Raw genomic sequence first — 6000 nt, forward strand, 5'->3', positions numbered from 1 at the left:
GGCCCACAAATTTAGGGACATTCAGAGTCATCGGTGACCAGGTCAGAGTCTCCTGCCTACGTCAAAACTACAGGCTCCGGCAGCAGTAAGGCCTGTTTCAGTGTGGTTGGTAGGGCAATAACATGACTGCAATAATTTATAGTTTTAATTTGAACATTTCACCTAAAATGTCATATGGTGTGCTTGAGCGTGGCCTTGTTATGTTACAGAATTACATGCTTACGATTTTTGTAATAAAAGACTTTGTAATAAAACAGCTGTGGTGTTCGTGCCAGGCCCTGTGTAAGGGCACGGAATCACTCAGCTGGCTAACTCAATCTGCCGAGCAGCACTGCGTGTGCCGCGCTGCGCCCGGCACTGGGAACTGGCACGGAAAAGATAGCAGAGGCTCCGTCTTGGGGAAGGAGGCGTGAGACAAGGGAAGAGTCCAGAGGGTGCTGGGAGCTGGGGCAAGGGGATGGAGGCCAGCTGGGGATCAGGGACGGCTTTCGGCAGAGCCCTGAAGGACTGTGGGAGTCAGGAGCGCACGGCGGGGGTCGCGGGGGAGGCTCGTAGAGAGCACAGCCCTTTCGGGACCGTGGCTGGGAGGTGGGGCTGGTGAGGCAACGTGGAGCCTGGTGGGCTGAGGGTGGGCCTCCTTCGTCCACGAGGCAAATGTTTCATCAGCACCTACTAGACACCCAGTGTAGGGTTAGGTGCTGGGCTTGTGACCATGAGCACAGCGGACCCACTCCCCACAGTCATGACACAGGGAGCTTCCAGGATGCTGGGTGGGAGATTCTCAGTCCTGGCCACACATCTGAATCACCTGGGGGCTTTTAAACCACACGCACACAGGTGTACCTTGGAGCCATTGCAGGCCTGATTCCAGACTGTGGCAATTAAGCCAGTGCCACAGTAAAGTGCCCTGGCATCTTTCTAATGGGGGAGGGTCATGCCTTCAGTTTGTAAAAGCACAGCACCTGTGAAGCTCAAAGGATGAAGCGCATAAGACGAGGTGTGCTTGTCTGTCTGGGGCCCCGCCCAGGGGTTTGAATTCGGATGGTAGGGTGGGGCTGGACACCGGGTGTTTTTTTGTTTTTTTCAAAGTCCCCCAGGTGATTCCAGCATGTAGCCAGGGGTGAGAAACACCCGTGCGCAATCACCTCTGAAACCATTTGGGGAATCGGGAACCTCAGCTGAGGACTGCGGGAGGAGGAGGAGGTGGCCAGGTGAGGGGTTGGGGAGGACACGGGAGCAGCAGCAGAAGGTGCAAGGCCTTGCAGAGAGTGGGGTGCAGCGACTGTTGTCAGGGAGCCACCAGCTCGGAGCAGAGTTTCACAGAGTGGCAGGGGCCTAGGGAGGTTGCTGGGAGACCAAGGGAGAGACGGAGGCAGCCTGGACCCAGGTGAGACCTGCTCTGTTGTTGTTCTTTGCAGAGTGCGATGAGGAGCTGGAGTCACTAGACTTCGGTGGTCACTTGGGCCGGGGAGCCAGGCGTCTCACAGCCCCGCAGGGGCGTCTGTCTGAGCCCACTGGAAATGACTCCAGGAGGTGACTAGACTCCAGCCAGGAGTGGAAAGAGCTCTTCCTGCAGCTCTTTCTTTCAGGCCTCGGGGGCAGCAGGAGCAGCAACACCGGCCCTTGTCGGGTCCAGAACCCGTGGTCAGCAGGTGGTGCTCAGTGGTGGGGGTGCTCAGTGAGGGTCTGGGCAGGTTCCCTTCTAGTCCGTCCATCTGGACGTCTGTGCTCTGATTTTTAAGCCCCAGGCCAGTGGGAACTGGTGGCAGGCCTCCCCATCTGAGCACCTCTCCCTGGCTCATCTTGCAGGAGGCCACAAGGAGGCAGTTCATGTTAGCGTACCAACTCAGGGCTTGCTGCGGCCAGACAGTGCTCTAGGTACTTGCTTTGTGTGTCATTTAATCCTCACGACATCCGTGAGGTGGGTGGTGGGAGCATCCCCACTTCACAGATGAGGACACTCAGCCACTGCAGGCGACCTACCCACCCACCCACAAGTCAGCCAGGAATCACATGCAGGTGCCTGGTGTGGGGAAGAATCAGGGCAGAGCTCAACTGACTTACCCAAGGAGTGGGTTGCTCAGGGTGCGGAGAGGTTCCTAGGGGCTGGGAGACTTTGGGGTGAAGGCAGCCATGTGCTGAGCCCTGGAGCCTGGGGCGGCTCTCTGGGAGCAGAGGGGCTGGAGAGAGGCCCTGGCAGGGGGCTCCGAGGGAGCGGTGGTGTGGAAGTGCGCAGCCGTTTGCATGATCCAGAGCAGAGGCCCGGGAAGGATGGTGGTTCCACGGTGGGTCAGCCTAGCGGGCTGGGCTGCATTCTAAGGCGGGCTACAGGGTCAATAGTGCTCCAAGCTCAGGGGCAAGGTTATGGGCACTAGGGCCCAGGAAGTCTGGAGCCATCTCCTGCTATCCCGGGTTTGGCCTTGGCTTTCACTTTGGGCTCTAGGACATTGGTGTGGCCTCTGGGTTCAAAAAAAAAGTGTGGGTGCTTCTGAAAGGTCTGAACCCAGAGAGCAAAGGGCTGAAGTCTGAGACTACGTTCTATGGCCGATTTGATGGATGGCCTGTGGGACCCTCGCCCCTGCGTTCTGGCCCAGTGGCTCCCTCTGCCCCCACTCGGCTCTGCCAGTTCACCCAGTCCAGCAGGTGGCCCCAGACCGAACGCTGAGCTCTGCTGGCCTCTGGCAGCGTCTGGGTGGGCCCCTCCGTGTGTTCGTCCTGCAGGTGTGGAATGGGGGTATGGTGAATGTCGACTCTGGGGGCTGTCAGGGCCGGAAGGAGACCTGTCCCTCCAGAGAGCCCTCAGGAGGAGCCTGTTTTTCTGAGGGGGGAGCGGTGAAGACAAAGGAGACCCACCTCATCCTCTGTAGGATCTAGCCCCGGGCTGAGCATCAGAGGTGCCCACACTCAAAGTCACGGTCAATGAGCGGCAGCTGTGGGAGGGAGTGGCCGCCTGTGACTCACTCACTCCCTGTGTGCAGGCCTCTGCCTATTGGGGGGGGGGGCGGTGTTTCCTTCCCCTCCCCTCGAGGCCCTGACTATTTCGATCAATAGATACAAACGCATCAGCTGTGGCAGAAGTAACATTCTGGGATTTCTCCAATCTGACCTTAAGTGACCTGAAGGGAGCTCTGCTTCCTTCCCCTTGACGTGCAACTTCAGGGAAGCCCCAGCAGCCATGTGGAGAACTGAGGTCCTGAGCCAACTGCCTCGTTGAGGTTCCCAGCTAGTGACAGCCCTGTGAGGGAGGCCATGCTGGGCTTCCCAGTGCCCCGGCCGACACCAGAAGGAGCAGAGCTGCCTGGTCAACCCAGAGAGCCGTGAAAAACAGTGAGTTCTTGTTTTAAGCCTCTAGGTTTTAAGATGGTTGGTTACAAGCAGTAGACACATGAAACAGCACGTCTTCGGTCTCTCCTCTCCCCGAAAATTCATCTTTCTCATGAAGGGATCCGGCCAAGCAGGACCCACCTTGGGGAGAGACTTGGTTCATAAGCCCTCTGCCCTGGGCCCGGTCGATGTCTGACTGTGCAGGAGCCCCACGGCGAGCACTGACTGTCCACGGCAGTGGGGTCGGGTTTGGGGCGAGAGTCCCCAGGGCTGCAGCTGCTCAGCGGCAGTGCTCCCGGAGCCTCCTGCCTTGTTTGGGGGCCCCTGAGGAGCCGGATTTCATTTAGCTGGTGACCCGTCCATGAGCGCTGCCCAGCCCCTTGAGTTGCACGGCCACCTGTAAGCACTTTGTTAGGAGGGAGCACCTACATGTGGAGTCAGGACAAGGTAACTGATAAATACTCAGGGAGGATGAAAGAGAAAAACCAAACTGCACTGACCCTAACTGTGAAAAGCAAGCTTAACTTAAATGTCAACAGATGTGGCCGCATGCTATTCCAAGAAGGTTTCAAGCTGTGTTTGCTTTTTTCTCCTATTAACACAGCCTTAATCTAGAAGCTTTTGTGCTGGCAGAGAGGCTGTGAAACTTGACCAAAGGGGCAAGTGTCAAGTTGCTACTACACCCGAGGAATAAGGGGCAAGCCAGCATTTCGCTCCCCTGCTAACTTCAGCAGTGAATAATGAGGGGAGTTGTTCAATGTTTAACTCAGGCAGGGCCGCGGCTCACAGCTAACTGACGCTCCCATTTTGTGGGTGAGAAAACAGGCCAAGTGCCTGCTGGGGGGCGCTGGGCACGGCCCCGGCCACATCCAGCATCTCAGAGGTTTTAACGATTCCATGCAAATGACATTGCCCTACAAAGCTAGAACCAAACGGTGTGTTAGCTCTATGTGACCTAAGTCCATGAACTATTACTGCTGTGTAACAAGCCACCCGCAAAGTGCAGTGGTTTACAACAAGAACGATTTATTATTGTCATGATTTTGTGGCAGTTCCTCCACTGGGTATGCAGGAGCGGCACTCAGCTGAAGGGCAGCTGGGCAGGAAGGGACGAGGCGTCCTCACATACGTATCTGACAGGTGGTGCTGGCTTTCAGCTGGAAGCTTCTCATAGCTTCTCGTCCTCCAGTCGCTAGACTGTCTTCCTCACACGGTGGCCTCAGGACAGGGGAGGCAGCCTAACACAGCGGAGGCAGAAGCCGTGAGGTCTCTTGAGACCTAAGCTTCAGAATCTATGTACTATCACTTTGACCGCATTCTATTGGGCAAGGCAAGCCAGATGGCCCGCCATATCCAAAGAGGAGAGAAATAGACTCCACATTTAGAAGGGAAAAAGCAGCAAAGAATTTGTGACTGAATTTAATCAACACCTCCAGAACTTCCTATCCTTCTTGGTTTTCCTCCCTAGGGCTTACCACTCGCTGATATGCTATATGTTTTGATTATTTATGTACACATGGAAGCACATGAGGGCAGGGATTCATGCTCCTTAACCGCTGCTATAGCCCCAGCACCGAGAACAGGGTCTGGCGAGTGGCAGGTGCTCAATGAGGGTTTGTGGAAGGAATGACTGGATGCTCCCACCACCGCCGCACATGAAGGTGCGCACAGCCTGATTCTTGCCCACTGGCAGCTCTGTGCTCTGAAACCAGGGCGCCTTTGTCGATGCAAAAGCACTGTATTAAAAATGGTACACACACACTTGGAAAGCAGAAGTTAGACCACACACTTACAGCTGCTTACTCCTGCACGTAAGGGCAAATCCAGGCGCCTGGGCCTACCCAGCTGAGGAGTAGACGTGGACAGACCCCCAGGGACCCGCATCAGGGGGCAACCCAAGTGCAGTCCAGGGGTGGCTGTGACTCATAGCAGGTGGGTCAGAAAGCAAAGGATTCAAGAATTATCTGGTTTTTTTAGTGTTTTGGGGAGTATTTTGTTAAAAATTAATTTTGTTGTTTTAGAGAAGTTTTAGGTCCGTAGCGAAACTGAGTGGAGAGCACAGAGTTCCCGTATTACCCTGCCCCCACCATGTACAGCTTCCCCGCCCTGCACCCTGCGCCAGAGCCGTGCACCCCGAAGGAGGTGGGGAACGCTCACCCTACAGCGGAGAGTGAGGACATCAGGGCACCCCGGGGTACACAAATGTGAAAACAAGTCTGGCTCTCCTGTGATTTAAAAAAATAACATTATGTGCCACTGAAAAGGAAAAACTATTGCCAATGAAATGTACGACTCCATCACCTGTGGCCGGTTGTCGCCTTGATTTCTAATTAAAATGTGAGAACACACACCTCAGGGTGAAAGAATTACAGTGAGTTTTACACACGCAAGAAGGCAGGCTGCACTCTGTCCGGTGGCATGATCATGTGTCCTTCAAACCCTCTGGTTTAAAAGTGTTTTTTAAAAACTTCCCTGTTTCTTGAACAAACAGCGTAGGCTGGGAAAACTGGATATTCAGATACAGAAGATGAAGTAGATGCTTACTTACACCACAGACAGAAATTGACTCAAAATGGATTAAAGGCCTAAACATAAGACCTGAATGGATATCTCTTAGGAGGAAGAAATAGTGGGAAAGTTTCCTGACATTGGATTTGGCCGTGGTTTCTTGGATAT

This window comes from Phyllostomus discolor, chromosome 8 (assembly GCF_004126475.2).
Source record: "Phyllostomus discolor isolate MPI-MPIP mPhyDis1 chromosome 8, mPhyDis1.pri.v3, whole genome shotgun sequence".
In the NCBI taxonomy this organism is placed as follows: domain Eukaryota; kingdom Metazoa; phylum Chordata; class Mammalia; order Chiroptera; family Phyllostomidae; genus Phyllostomus; species Phyllostomus discolor.